A 16,710-nucleotide genomic window follows, 5' to 3' on the forward strand; every position below is an offset into this window, starting at 1 on the left:
GTATCCCTGTTTTCCGATAATCTCGCCGCTAATGACCTAAAATCAATAAAGCTGCTAGAAAAGTTGTTTGTCGCTTAAAAACGCCTGGTGTCCTTTATTCTCCCCCACGCGAACGCATAGAACACACTGTTTTTACCGTCGTGTTTTATTAACTTTTTGTTTACAAGGCGCGTCGCTGGCCTCGACCAGCGACGGCAAATGGTTGCTGTTGGTCGTTCGTTTGCGGCGTGACAGACAGCAACCCACGTCCGCGACCCCTTCCGCGCTGCTCTTCAAAATAGCTAGGTGGAGGCGGTTGTGGTTCACTATAGGGAGGTGGTAATGGAGCCTCCCGGCCTCCCACCACGAGAACGCGGATATGCGACCCTTCCGGCAAATGGTGACCACAGGTTGGGCATTGCATCTGAAATATGCGCGCAAGTCTATAGCTATTGGAGTGAAAATAAGTTGGTACTCACGGTTGCTCTTTCGATGGTGAGACTGCGGCGGGTAACGCGAACCACCCCCACCGAGTATAAAGATTTACAACTTCGCGAGGGCAATTCTTTCTTTTTTCTTCTTTTTCTTCCGGATAAAGCGCGTCGTTTCACTTAGCGTGAACCCCTCCTCAACAGACAACTACGATTTATAGGCATTGGCTGGAAACGTTTATTAAGCGGTAGATGATAGCGCGAAAGAAAAAAAAAACATACATGGCTTCGAAGCGGTGCTCCTCATATGCGGCGTGAGCAAAGCTGTTGGCTGTGATGGCACTCAGTAGAACAAAGAGGAAGGCGTAGAAGCGATGTTATGACCGGTCTATAGTCCAGCTATGGTTGAGCACAGAAGAAGAAGGTAGCACGTGCACTTGATGGCTCAGCTGTCGGGCGGTGTTGGTGGCAGCATCGGCGAGAGCGCATTCAAATCAATGCATATATATTCCGGCTCCGGCGAGGGCTGCAGTGGTGGCGGTGGTGGTGATGTTGCATCCCGTACCTTAGGTCCGGTGACCAAAACACGGAAGTGCGATCCTTCCGGTAACGGCCGAGAGCAGGTTGGACAGTTCATCTGAAACACGTGAAAAAAAGCTATACCCATTGAATGACGTGTAATCTATTCAGTACTTACGATTTCAGTCTGGGGTGGTTGCAATCGGGTGAGCAGTGGATGAGGTCTGAGCTCACGAGATCGTTTTTGTAGGCAACCCCTCCTTTCCACGCTCGCGCTACCTTGTTTCGTCTGAATGCGCAAACTTGTTTTGAACACGCTGAACGCACAAAGTTCGTGATGGTTGTTTATGTGGTGCCGTGATATAAAAATGTGGATCGTCTGCCGGCCTTCTAGTTTTTGAAACCGAAATCTGTTTACACCGTCTTGACAACATTTTCTGCGACTGAGCTCGCCACAGAGTTTGGTCGTGAAGTGCGTTTTGATATTGAACAGGTGGCCCCATGGCGACCCAGTTCCTCGGAGAAACCTTGAAATATTTTTTTTCGCTTGGGTCCGATGCGCGCGCGCGAAGGACATTTGGAAACTGCATAAGCGAACCCTTTGTTTTTGGTGCTTGTTTCGGCAATGAGCGGGTGGACTCGTAGGGATATTTTCCTTCAGATAGACTTGTCTCATCAAGCACAACAGTTTACTTTTGGTTTTAATACGTGTGGCCTCGGAAAACATGATTTACGAGGTGACCCAGTTTCTCGTTACATCACCTTGACGCAACATTTTTTTTTCGCTAGGGCCCGCCAGGATGGGTGGAAGTGCGTTTTTGATATTAAACAGATGGCACCGTCGTGTTGGGGCTTGTCTCAAGGTGACCCAATTTCTCGTTACATTACCTTGACGCAACTTCCCCGAGAATAAAACAAAGCTCACCATTCTATAGTATAAACTCATTTCGGCCATGAAGCGCATTTTGATATAAAACAGGCGGCCCCAACGTGTTGGAACATGCAACCGACTCAAGGTGACCCAATTTCTCGGAGAAGACCTATTTACATTACCTTGACGCAACATTTTCTTCGACGGTGAAAGCTCACCATTGCGGCTGCGCGCGTTCTGATATTAAACAGATGGCCCCAACGCGGCCTCATCCTCGAGGTGCCACATGATTTACGACCGCGTGGAAACAAGCAAGCCCCGACGTGTTGGCGCATGTAGCGTGGATGCCGGTTTATAAGCCGCGCGATCGCCTCAGGGGGGGAACAGTCTGCTTTCACTCGCTTCACAAGTAAGTTATTCCCTCCTTTACTTGTTGCACGTTTCTTACTGATGCGCGTTTATTTTCAGTGCCTCGGTGTGTGTTCTGCTTTTTTGATCCTCACGATATCGAGGATGAATCGGACGACGACGACGATTCTCGGGACGGCGCACCTCCTACACTGTCTGCTCACATGATGCGATCGCACCCCGACGTGGATACATCCTTCCTGCCCTTCTTCCAGACTGACGCCGCATTTAGAGGTATCGTCAAAAGATTCACGCTATTGGCATCTGTTCACGATCAGGGAGTAGAGGATTTGCGACAATATTTAATGAGTCACTTTCACAATATGCTCGCCATATTGAGAGCGCAAAGAATACCCTTTAGGTTTTGCATTTGTTCCGATGTTTTAATGGTGAAGGAAACTCGGGGGTAGATAACCGCGCACATAGCCAACTTTATGGCGTTTGCTCGCGAAGTCCACAGCGACGGAGCCGTCGCGAATACCCTAATGGACGCGATTCAGGAGTCCACGGGACGCGCAGAAAATTATCAGCGGGAAGGGAGCGGGTTCGTGTCCACCGACGTCCAAAAGGTTCAAATATGCATTTCCGGGTTGAAAACTAAAAAATTCGGATGCAAAGGGGCACTTCCCGATCATTTGGCTAAACGTAGGAACGTGCTGACGAATATTCATTTACCGGCACATAAGGAGGGTGAGTGTTTTAAATACAATACGCTTGCCCTCCTGCACCCGCAGGAAAGTAATTCATGGAAAAAATGTGAAAACTATGCCGTGGAGTACTGGTGGCCTAGTCGCTTCACCGTTTCCTACTCTGATCTGGACGAATTCGAAGATAAAAACAAGATATCCGTGTACGTATACGAGTACGTCGATCAGGGAGTGCACGTGTCGCGATCCCCAAAACTCGAGTATGAAAAGAAAATTCACTTATTGGCTGTAGATGAACATTTTTTCGGAATCAAGTCTCTCGAGCGCTTACTGATGAGAGACAACAGGCGTTTCGTATGCGAGCGTTGCACGCGCTCTTTTAACAAGGAAGAGAGCATGGCGAAAGATCGTCGCCTGCGCGCGGACGTAAACGAAATCATATTGGAATTTTGCGAACCGGGCAAAAACTTTGTAGAATTTACTAAAATACAGTACAAGCAGCAGTACAACTACGTCGTCGCGTTGGACACGGAGAGCGTGCTCGCGCCCAGTGGTGTTGGCATGCAGCGTCACGTCACCTCGAGCTTCTGTGCCGTGCTCGTACGCACCCACGACTCGAAGGTGATGCGCATCAGGACGCACCACGGTGAAGATTCCGCGAGGCAGTGCGTCAGAGCTTTGATGGAAATGCGGGACGAGATGATCGCCCTGAACGCCTGCCCCGCGGAAATGGTGCTGAATGATGAGCAACGAGCGCGGCACAGAGCTGCCACCCACTGCGCGTACTGCGGGCGGGAGTTCGCGCATGATCTATCCCGTGCCCGGCACCACGACCATTCCAAGCGTTGTACCGCTGGCGAGACAAATTACATCGCAACGCTGTGCAACCCCTGTAACGTGGCGTGCACGACGCGGGAAAAACTGCCCATGATGGTGCACAATCTGGCCTACGATTTGGCCGGACTACTGCGGGAATTTCACGTTCTCGAGTGGAAGCGAGCTCCCTTCATCGTGGCCAGTTCCATGGAAAAAATCCGATGGTTCGAAATGGGCACCTTCCTATTCAGAGATACCATGCAGTACCTAAATTCGTCGCTGGGAGAGCTCGTGGAAACCGTCAAATCCATGGGGGGCGCAGAGGCGTTCCAATGCCTGAAGCAGGTATTTGGAGACGACTACGAAATTTTGCTTCGTAAAGGTGTATTCCCGTACAGCCACGTTAGCTCGTTCGCGGTCTACGACGAATTGGCTCTGCCGGCAAAATCCGCCTTCCGAAACGATCTGACGGGGGAGGATATAAGCGACAAAGACTATCAGTACGCGCTGCACGTATTTGAACGTTTTTGATGCTCGAATCTGAGGGATTATAATGCATTGTACCTGAAAACGGATGCCCTGTTACATGCTGACGTAATGCAGCACTTCCGGCGCCTGTGCTACGACGCGCGCGGATTGGAATTGCTTCATTGTGTTTCGCTGGCATCCTATTCGTGGCAATGCGCTCTAAATTACACGCGGGCAAAATTGGAGCTGATCATCGCCGAGGACATGTACCGGACCATCGAATCGGGTGTTAGAGGTGGACTCTGTCAGGTGAGCAGGCGTCATTTACGGGCTAACAACCCGCTGTGCAGTGGCTACGATCCCGATAAAGAGGAGGTGTACATATCGTACATAGATTGCAACAATCTTTACGGATTCAGTATGAAAAAGCACCTCCCCGTCGGCGATTTCGAATGGGTCGAGGATTTTAGCTCCGTGGATTTTATGCGTCATCCCACAGATTCGGACGTGGGATACGTGTACGTGTGCGATTTGGAGTATCCAAAATCTATCCACGCGCTGACGCGGTACTTCCCCCTGGCTCCCGAGAAGGCTGTCGTTCCGAAGGAATGGCTCTCACCATTCCAGCGAGGGCTCCTCGAAGAGTTAATGTATCAGCCGGGGAACAGCAAAAAGCTGCTGCTCACGTGCAAGGACAAGGTCGAGTACCTCGTTCATTACGCGCTGCTCGCGCTCTATTGTAGACTGGGCATGCGGGTGACGAAAATTCACAGAATTCTAAAATTTCGTCAGGCACCATTCCTGCGTCCCTACATTGAGGACAATGTTGCCAGACGCGTCGCATCGAGCACGACGTTCGAGAAAAATTTCTATAAAATCTCAAATAATGCGCTCTTCGGGCGTACGTTGCTAAAAAAATTTAATATGCGAGACATTCGAGTAGCCTTCGATGAGGAGACGGCGAGTCGCCTCGGGAGTCAGGCGGAATGCGTGCGAATGGAAATTTTGTCCCCCGATTGTGTCATGTACGAAATGCGCAAGAGAAAAGTGCGATGCGATTTCCTCCTGCAGATTGGCTTCACGATTATAGAACTGAGTAAGTTAACCATGTACTCGTTCTATTATGAAACCCTGCTGAGCAAGCTCACTTGTCCGGTGATTACCTGCTACTTTGACACGGATTCTCTGATCCTCGGCCTATTCTGCAAGGACTACGAAGATCAGTTACGCGCGATCGCCGACGACCATTTAGACTTGTCTTCCTTCGATCGTGATCATCCACTGTACAGCGAGAGGAATCACGGTAGACTTGGCGCGTTCAAAAGTGAAACGGGTAGCGTACCCATCGAGGAAGTAATATGCCTGAAAGCCAAAATGTATTCCATCAAATTAGCCGGGGGAAAACAAATTGCAAGAGCTAAAGGAGTCAAAAAGAACATTGTGCGCAAACACCTCCTCCATGACACGTACCGCGATACCGTATTCAAGCACGCCAGCGTATCGCACGAACAGGTGTCAATAGTGGGAAAGAAACAGTGCATGTACACCATCAGAAATGTGAAAAGAAGTCTGATGGCGTACGACGACAAACGATATCTCTACAATGACGTGGACTCCTACCCGTACGGAAGCTGCGAATATGGTAAGCTCGAGTGGATGACGTAGATAGCGAGATTTCACCTGGCGTTCTTTCCCCCGCCGCCGCACAGATAATGCGGTGGATGAGTAGGAGTAGCGTCATTTGACCTGCGTCACTGGAAGGATGTGGTACCTCGTTCTCTTCTCGCTCGTCTCGTGCGCACTGGCGCTGGACGCCGGCAACTGTACGGCGAGCATCAAGCTGGAGAAGGATAAGCACACGTACGCGCACGAATGCCCCGGCGACATCTTGGCCATCAGAGAGTGGCACGTGGTACCTATGCGGTCCGGCATTAACCTGGACAGGAACGCTACTGGATCGTTGCGTACGTGCCTTCACACGCTGGACGTGAGCGACAGCTACGATGATATCCAGTGCACGCGGAAGTGCCAACTCACGGAGGACGAAATTTTTCTCAGCCGCTGTCCCGGAGACGTCTACATGATCCGTCACTTCCGTGGAACCATGCCCAGCATCAAGGGAATCAACCTCTCCAAAACTGCCATGCTTTTCCTCAAACATGTACTCGATAAATGTTGAAAGGTATTTTTTTCCCTGTCTGTTCGATCTCATAGAGCTATCTGAGATAGGTTAGAACCATCTGAAGCCGCCGCAGCTGCCGCCGCGCACCGTCTGGTGGCGGGCCAATCGGTAAGTTTGAACATCTGAGATAGGGCCGCAACGGGGTCGCCGCCGTCTGGTGGGTGCCGGTGAAGGCAGTGGCGGCCAATCAGAGGGGGCTGGGAGAGTGCGCGGATCGGCTTAGAATGGACCAATCAGATGGGTAAGTTTGGACATCTGAGATAAAGCCGCAGCGGGGCCGCTGCCGCCGCGCCTGGACCAATCAGCGGTCGCGCCGGGGCGTGCACCAATCAGCGTGAAGCCGGGGGGGGCGGGGTGGAGTCAAGTAATTAACATAAACGGGCGGGGGGCGGAGCTATGGTGAACCAATCAACGCGCGCGCGATCAGTAGCGGTGGCCAATCAACGGGGGCGCGCGGAGCCAAGTAATTAGCATGAAGGGGTGGAGCTACGGTAAACCAATCAATGCTCAGTCAAGGCTTAGCATGAGCCAATCAGCGTGTGAAGTGGGGGCGGAGCCAATTAATTAGCATGAAGGAGCTACGGTCAACCAATCAAAGATCAGTAGGCTTAGCATGGGCCAATCAACGTGTGAAGTGGGCGGAGCTAATGGCAGCCAATCAGATGGCTTTGGATTTGGCTTGTGTTGGCTTAGAACTGGATTGTGTTGGCTTAGAATCGGCCATCTTGGATTAGAAAAAAGATGCCGTTATAGCGCTCGGTTCTTGTGCCGCTCGGTTCTTATGCCGCTCCAAAATTATACAGTCTATCTCTATACTACTTGCACCACATCATCAGGTGATTTCGTTACTATTACAGTTCCTAGTGGTTTGTTCCGCTTAATTTACTAAGCATAACCGTACCAACCATAATTCAATCAGTGCTATATTACTGCATTCAACATGCTCATGGACTTGTGCATATTACCCAATAAGGAAACTCGGTACGGTAACTATTAGTCTGATGACAAAAGTAATTTCTCACAATTACAAACTATAGAGCTAAATCTGTAATCAAGTAACTGCTCAAAATGTAAGGTATTACTGTCGTTGTTACTTTTGATAATAAGCCATAAGCTCTGTAGCGCTATAGTCCCAACTTCAAAATTTCAAGTGACTCACTATGTCCAAAGCTTGACCTACTGTACAGACAACACGTTGTGGTAGGAAGAGAGATAAGGCATCCCCAGGGCCTAGAATGCATGTCCAGATTGATTTTACTTCGATCACTAAGGTTCGGCGAGAGAACTTACGGGCCCCGGGGAATGAGTCTTGCCCTGATCCCTCTTGTCACGCATAATGGTGCCAGCATCTGTCGGGAGGGTCCCTCGTTGCCGGCCCTGCATACTGTACTGGAAAGCAAATTAGATATGGCTGTTCTGGGGCCTGTAGATTTGTTTCGTCCATGAATTCAGCTTAGTCGTAACAGTAGTTAATCAGTTTGTAATACAATGCAAAAAATTGTAATCAGATTTGAAAAATTACTTTCTCAAACATCTAATAGATTATACTTACAAAATTAATGGCTGGTAATGGCTTACTAGTAAGAAAACTACTTGGTAACATGCTACGTACTCATGCACGTACTACTTACTCATGGTGACATGCTACGTCATTTTCCATTTTGTTATGAGACGCAGTTCTTAGCTGCTTCAGTTTTTAACTTTGTTGTATTTTAGTTATTACACTTACTAGCTGAGTTAAATGCCAACATAACGGTTGTTTGAGCACAGTCCCCTCGTCCTCGACATATATGCAAGTGGGCCCACATCCTCAGCGGAGCCTGCACTGCCAGAGGACGCTCTGTCCAGGTGGCGGATAGGACAGTTTTTCTTCTATGAAGAAGGCAGACTTCTGCCAGCGGACCAACAAGCATTTCAGTTCAAACAAGACCACTTTCCGCTGCCGGTTTTTTGTTGCATTAAAAAATGGGACATACAGCAGTGACCACTGGGGCTTTTACTTCCTTTCCAGGTGCCCTCATTGGTGACTTCCAGCTTAACATTGACTCTTGTTAAATTGCTTCAACAATAAATGTAAACAGTTGCCAGAAATAAATATGTGATGTACAGCTTGTTGTAAAAAAATCTATCAACCTTTTAAGTATCTTCTAATAGTAGTTAACTAACCCTTAAATGTGCTTGTGAGATACCTCACAGAAACAGTCGTTAAGTTTGTGCAGACACGCTTGTTGTTAGTACAATGTTCACAGTGATACTGAGCTTGCTCAGCACTAAATGCCCATAACGAATTCTTGCGCGAAAGAAACATTGGTAGGATAAGTCCTCCTAAGAAACGCAATACGGTGAGCCAGCTGCTGCTGTAGATCAGTGCAGAAGGCTTAGTACGAAAACGTGAACATCAAAACAAGCACGAGTAGGAAGAACAAAATATTAGGCAGTCTATATTTTTATGTGTACAAACGAATCCAGCAACGAAGGGAGACAGCCTACAAAAACAACGCCGCACTTCACAAAGCGCTTGCTTTGTTTCCAAAAACAAATACAATTATGTTATGTGCGCTTGCTTTCAAATGACAACACGTAAATATGAATCTGCAACAACAGGTAACTACCAGACAGTTTCCATCGGTATTCCAGCGAGTCAAAGTATTGCAATGAATCCCTGCGTAACCCGGTCGGTTCTGTCTCGGTGAAGAGGGACAGGAGCAGTTCACTGACTGACGCGAAGGTAGGAGCTTGAATCTTGCTAGCTTACTCCCATCGTCCGCCGAGCAGAAGACATTTACAATAGGACACGAAGTACTACTCACATGTAACACCAGCCAGCGCAAGGGCAGCACCACACACGCAAAAAGCAGCTATTTTGTGTTACCCGCCACCCCCTCAAAAAGAAACGCCGGAGACCCAAACAGAAGCGAAACGCTGGTACGACCACGACCTTGGTTGCCAATTGCCATGGTGCGAGAGCGATCGGCTTCACGAGCGACCATTGCACAACAGTGGTGACGTAACGATGACCGCGGGTGCGTGCGTGCAGTTGCTCGAGGTACGGAATGATCGGCGCGAGAGAGGAGGAATGCGAAGGAGCAACTTCAACCGCGCGCTTTTTACAGAAGGGAGCGATTTCGGCCGGAAAAATTTCTAGCGTGTTATTTTCTCCATAGGGAGAACAGTTTCCAGCAAAAAAAGAATATGTGGGTTCGAGAAATTTCATAGTCCCTTTAAGTACAAACAAGTTTCGTATATATTGCACATAGTACTCCGAGAAAAAATGCAAAAGTTTTCTGTGCGTACTTTATTGGACTCTCTATTGCGTTTCGGAAAACTCCTGTGCCTCCCAGCCTGGTTCCGGACTTTGCTCCGTTTAACCATTTTATGATATTGCAGTATGTGCTGCACCAATGTAGCATACACTCCAGAGAAGATTCAAAGAAAGAAAAACCTTCATTATCTGGGAAGTACTGCCTGCACTCACGCTGCTACTGTGAATTCCTTTGCTGCTATGCGCTATGCTACACTAGACTTGTGCGCCGATGCCACTTTGACCGGCGGCGGCGTCGAGCCGGTTTTGCCACCGTCGGCGGTAGCGTCAGCGGCGCGAGGGCGTAAACGCGTACGCAAGCGCTGGTGGCCTGCGAGCTGTATACTGTCTAGACTGCAGTCGGAACCACATTATAAAAAGGTTCCACTTTTTATTTGAAAAAAGAAGTTCTAATCGTAATAAATTTATCACGAATAACATATCTACTTCGATCACATTTTGACTGAACAAGCAGTGAAAGCCCAAAATCTGTGCACAGTAACATGGTGCACACGCGTTGTACCCTCAGAGGGAATTTTTACAGAGGGCATAGTTGTCATGCACAAAAAATATCCCGGCCAGCGGATGAGGGGCAACGGCCCCCTTGCCCTCCTTCGCGGTGCCCATAGGGATCAACCTAATACAATAACGAATGAATGAAAACAACAACAATAATAATGACAGTCTAAGAGGAACAAACATCGAGCGTTTTCTACACGTCTCCTTTTACCAATGTTTTGCATTCGTTCAGCAACGGTGAGAAGATTTTCATGTACCAGCATACTCACTTATCGAAGGGATTATCTCCATCCTTCTCTTTTGCGTTTGTCAGGCACTCATCGCAGAAGAAATCAGAGTCAGTCTTTCGCTTCTTGTCACCGTCTTGCAAAACTAAGGTGCCAGAGTAGCGCCACACCGCACTCGTTTTAAATGGACTTGAGGTCTTATCAACAGAGAACAACGACACGCGCTTCAAAAACGGAGATCCAGTCTCTGATACCATGACAGTCCAATACTCGCGAGGCCAGGACCGGCAGAAGTGCGCGAAATGGCGCGAAACCATATGAGCTTCGCGCTCCGCAGCGGAACCGATCGGAACACGGAACGCGTGCGGGATATCGCTGCGCCGGGGTGGCGCCAGCGCCGGCGTCAGCGCGCGGAGAAATAGCGGTACACAGATCTATGCCACACACTGATCTCTATGTTTAAAGGCTGGATAGCGGATGGGTGAGGGTATCGGGGGAAAGGGTACGCCAACCAGCCGCCATATTGCGGTGCTCAAAAGAGCCATTACAGCCCATTGGAATGCATGTAAGCTGTGACAAGTTTTGCTGATGCTGAACCTTGATTATGTGATTTCTGGTTTTGTGTGGTGTTGTATTTGTTGTGTTACGTTTCCTTTGTTGTCTGTCAGCGTGTGCAGTGTGTTGCTTCTCGTGTTTCTCCCATTTCCTTTCTGCTCGGGGGTGTGGAATGCCAGGGAGCAGTATCCTCAGAATTGACTCTCGGCATTCAGCAATGTTTGGCACGTTTGTTTATGTAACCACCTTAATATGCTTGGGTGTAAGCATTATGCTTTGCACAGGAAGTTAGATATGACTAGTTATGACACGAAATGCCGAACGGCACTAAAGTACTTCCAAAGGACTAGATTGATATTAAGTATGTGATATAAAGGCTATATGACGGTAAAAACGTATCGACTAGAAATATGTGCACTGGGGAGGTAAATGGTTGTAAAGACAGTTCAAAATGACTAGAGGTAGACTGAATAAGTCATAAAAAGGCTAAGTAGCAAGTTCTTGTGGTGAAAGCTCCAACATCAAAGTATCACAAGCCCAGTTGCAACAGCAATTTTGAAGCAGTCAATCAGGTAAGTGGGCAGACTGCATTACTGGTTGTTGAATATGATCAACCTTGACAATTTCGTTCGCAGATGAGGCCTGGCTGCAACCTTCCCTGTATATTCCTTGGCAAGGTGGTACAGTCCGATACTGCTGTAGCACTGGGAAACTTCTTTGATCAGACGAATCACATTGTTTCATTTGGGCTGCATTCAAACATATGTTGTCGCAAACTTAAGCAGGGACAATAAAGAGTAGGCATTCCAGGTTGAAAAATTATTTATCGTCTCTAAGTAAAGTAAACATGCTGGAACGCACGAAAGAGACATGTGGCTGGTGTGTTTGTATGTCACACTTAAACGAGTTTGTAGGTTAGGCAAAATTTGCATGCAATACTTTTTTCTTATATGCTTTTCCCCATCTTAGTACTGTCCTATCCAATATGGAGTGTCTTTTAACTGCATATGGATGCATAATTCAGGAGTGTTTTCATAAATTGGACTAATTGCAGCTTTAAGGTGCCCTTCATGCAGTACTGATTCCAATCATCAGCCATCGCTTGAAACTCTTAACTAGGGAACATGATTCATAGAGGCTAGATTTTCATGCAAATACACACTTTCAACCAGAGTTCGAGGCAGCTCGTTACTGTACCTAAGCTTATTTTTGGTAACTTCTAACTTAACTCGCTACTTTTGCGCAGTGGTAACTTTCAGAGGAACTCATTTCTTTTTCAGGCGACTTTGCCAAAGTAACTTAAGCTAAGTTCCAAGTTACTTTTAATTTGCTTTTCACTCACGTCAACTTGTTTTCTTGCTTTCTCTCCGGTTCTTCCATGGCATTTTATGTCAGAAAACGTGATGTTCAGTCAATGACAGTATTCTGTTGAGGAAGTAAGAACTGCTGCTATTGAAATGAAGCTGAACCATGGTGTGCCCACAGGGAATAAGATGCAAAGCGTTCGCATTGTTGGACATAAACGAAAACTCAACGCAGGCAACTCAGGGTCGAACTCAACTGCTCACACGCGCTGTACCTGTGTAGTGCTATCTCGTGTCCGCAGTAACTTAGGAGTAACTCGTTCTTTTTTCAAGTAACTCCGTAACTGCGAGTTACGTTTCGGGCTGAATAACTTCGTTATAAACTTAGTTACATTTTTCACACGGTAACTTCGTAAGGAGTTCCTTTTGACGGGTAACTTCTCAATGTATGCTTTCAACTCTGCATGCTTTTTGTACACTGAATAAAGTAAGATACTTTTGCCCCAGTGAATTTGTTGCATGTTTTAAATGCATGCAAATGAATTTCTAGAGGTGCATATTTTGAGCAAGATTAATGAATTTTTCATGCATGTGTGTTCAACCAGCTTTTAGTGCATATAAATCCGGCCTCTACATATGACGTATGCATTATTACTTTCTGGAGGTGTTCTGGGAAGTCGAACTTGTTGGGCACAGCGTCAGGCCTCAGTCGAACGGTTTGCCCCGTTCTGTTGAAGCACCTGTCTTTAAAATTTTGCTGCAGAGCAGTGATGTCCTCGACGGCGTCCAGTCCTTTCGCCTGACATTCACTACACACCTGCATTGAACAATTTATGCCATCAATTACGGCAGGGATGACAAGGCTGATCCAAGCAAGCAATCGTCGATACCGTGACCAACAAACTGAGCCGTAGATCCCACACCTGACAAGCGCACTTCAACGCCTGCTGCGTGCCGAGACCATACCCGTGAACTGCAGGAAGTCTGGACTATCACAATGAATCTATCCAGATAACGTACTGCTTAAATTTTAACGTTTAGATCTTGAGATACGAGTCAAAAGATGCCGCGCACATGCTTCAACAGCAACATTTTATCACCCCGGTCGTGGACTAATAAATCACATTTATTTTGTAAAACTAAGTCACTTACTTGTGAAATGTCGTCCCCGGCGCCTTGCCAGTACGGGCAGCACACCAATAGCCACAGCAGGCGGGCATGACACCACAAAAATGCTACGCAAAGGCGCATGCAGAATATGCAGCTGAGTCGCGGACGGCAATGTTTTGAGCTTCGCAAGATGCCGACCGGTGACCCTACGGTTACACCCTCAATCCGCTATCCAGCGTATTACTATAGAGATCAGTGATGCTACACTGCTCATAGAGTAAAATAGGAAGACTCTAGAGAACGTACTTGACGCGCCGTCAATGGGATTGTCCTATCCCCGAGCGTGACCGCCCGGGCGCAGCCATCCGTTGGTCATGGACAGTGTTAGTGGACGCATTTCAGCCCCTTAACTACAGCGGAGCTGCTCCGTTTGTTGCCAACGCTGTGCAGTCACGTTGTATGACAAACAGGGGAACGAGTCGATGGAGGCAACGGCGTCCACCGTAGGTAGCGAGGTCAGTCGTGTAACTGCGTTGAGTACGCACGAATCTCCGAGATACGTGCAGAATTGAGTAGTGCTACATGAATCACATCCATGAGATTACCTGCGACACCGCCAACCTTTTGCTTTCCACCGACACGAATGAAGATGTTTACCACCTATGACGTGTTGAAGTGGCGTTTGTATGCTTTACGAGCGAAACCAATAAATCGTTACCCATCGTAACACATGTAGGCATGTATTTCCGAAGGCAACAGAAATCAAAAGATTAATACACACGATAATCCACCATTTTCATGCTGCTCTGCGAACGAACGGGAACCGGAAATGGCAAAAACGAAACCACCCGCCATTTCATGCTCTGGTGTGGCGAGTTTCGTAGTAATAAAGTGACGAACGAACGGCAGCACACAAGCAAGTGATATGTGGGGAAAGAATAACTGCTTATTTGTTTAACGAATACATATGAGATACGCACATAGTACGTCGAATTTAGACAGAAAGTCATGAATTTAGGAAAACGAGCATGTCAAGTTTAGCGGAATGAAGCAGCCACCAACGGAAGGCCACGCCTTCCATGACCAACGGATGGCAGCTCCCTTGTGGTCACGCTTTTTTGAGCGAGTCCGACCCCCTCACACTTCTGATTTCCGCCATCTTGTAAGCCGATGCCAATTGTGATGAGCTGGCGTCAAGACGGCAAATACTTTCTCTGGTTCCTTGGACTCACTCACGGATGCAGAGCTTTTCGTTTAGTTTAATGGAAGAAGTGCCAGAAAACCGTTCTTCTTGTCCTGAACATTTTAACGCATGTGCCACGGATGAGAAACGGAAATATGATGAAAACTGAGCATTTTCACAACAACTGTATGACCATTCCATTTGTAAAAGGGGATAAAAAATATGTGCACGCCCATGAAACCATCCATATTTCATGTCCTTCCCAAAGCTGTTTCTTGTGGTGGCATGACGCTGTCCCTCTATGCTCAGAAGCCGCGTAATGTTGAAACTCATTTCCAACAAATTCTGCACCTATCATGTATGCAGAACAGGTACAGTATAAACTTTACAGAGGCGATGATCGTCTTATTTAATGTAAACATCATAGCGGTGTGCACTGAGATATGTCCTATGCTTGGATCATCTAAAAATATTCATGCGATTACGGTTTCTCACAATGGTTTTGTCTTCTCTCTTCTTCGCTTGAAAGCTTCAAAGGAACCAGGAAGGCGCTTCGTTATCGCCATCCACGTCCACTTTTCTGTTCTTGCATCCGGCGATGTGCGTGCTTTGTTGTTGCATGGCTTCTTTGTTTCGTGAGTAATCTTCGACATCTTCTGCTGTTTGGTACGTCTGCCGGTTTGAAAGTTTACGTTTATAATCGCTGCCATTGCACATAGCGGTTTTCGCAATAGTGCTTGCATATTACCCGAAGTAGTGGTTCTACAACGCCGAACCATGCCTAAAGCGAAGAACAAGCGCTACATTCGTTGAGTCGTTGAGTCCTGGGCGGGACAACGTCCGTCCACTCCCAGAAGTAATTGCTAATGCTGGACCATCGCAAGCGGCAATGGCGGCACGACGACCAGTTGACCGGTATCAGCCGTAAAGACATGACTGTTCATTGCTGGGTAGTTTTCATTTTGTGTTTGAAGCTATCTATGTGTTTGGGTATGGGGGGAAGGGATGTAATGATGTGCGATGTGTTGCCACAGAAGAAATAAAAGAGGGCGCACGTGTGCAAGGCACGAGCGACGAAGCGATCCGGAGTTCGGTGCCGGTAGCGCACGGTCCCAAGTTCTCTGAGCTGTCCTACGGTTCCTTACTCTTCGTTGCCGCCACCTGGACCGTTGCAGATCGTTACACTGGTCGTCGTGGACGAGTAGACCGCTGCAGAACGGGCGGTGATGGTGCCGCCGAAGCAGCTTGCGATGATCCAGCATTAGCAATTGCGTCTGGGAGTGGACGGGCGTTGTCCCGCCCAGAACTCAACGCGGCAGGTGCCCACAACGATCGCGTGTTTACGCGACATCTTTGCGACGCATGGCCTGCCGGATATAGGTGTCACAGGGCATACAAAGAGCGTAATCGAGTGATTCTGAAGGGTGTGAACATTCACAAGAACCTTCGACGTCTACAGAGCTTTGGGTTGAGTTGGGAGGATCTTCGAGCAGCGAGGATACGCCGGAGCATGACGATTGCTCTTCGCCAGCCTCGCTATCTCAAGATACCTCGCAGTCAGTATCTTCTGTAATTGGTGAGCCTTGTCAAACCGTTGCCGGTATCGCAGCTACGGATTCCAGGGCTTTCAGTACTACACCTGTGGAAGCAATTTCGCAGTTAGAAGTACCCACGCATTCAACAGAAGACACTACGCTACTTGACCAAATTAGACGCTGGGCCGTAACGCAAAATGTACCGCAAACAGCTGTCACTGCACTCCTAAAAATTCTTCGCACACATTCCTGTCATCCCGAGATCCCTTCCGATGCACGCACACTGTTGAACACTCCCCGCAGTACATCAACCAACGTTTCTGCATTCGGCTGCGGGAAATACTGCCATTTCGGTATAGCGCATGGTCTTCATCTCTGCTGTGCCGCTTGCGAGAGGTACCTAGAGTCCTGCCGTTAATTATAAACGTTGATGGACTACCAATAAGCAAGAGCTCGAAACTTCGCCTTTGGCCCATCCAGTGCCGTGTGAAAGGGCTCTTCTGTAATGGAGTGTTTCTGGTTGGAGTTTATGCAGGCACAGAAGCAAACAGATCTCAATGATTACTTGCGGCCTTTTGTCAACGAGGCGAATCAGCGTTGTGCTGATTGAACAAGGATCAATGGCAAACACCACGATGTAGAAGTTAACAGAAGC

Source organism: Ornithodoros turicata, chromosome 1, assembly GCF_037126465.1.
Source record: "Ornithodoros turicata isolate Travis chromosome 1, ASM3712646v1, whole genome shotgun sequence".
Taxonomy (NCBI): Eukaryota; Metazoa; Arthropoda; class Arachnida; order Ixodida; family Argasidae; genus Ornithodoros; species Ornithodoros turicata.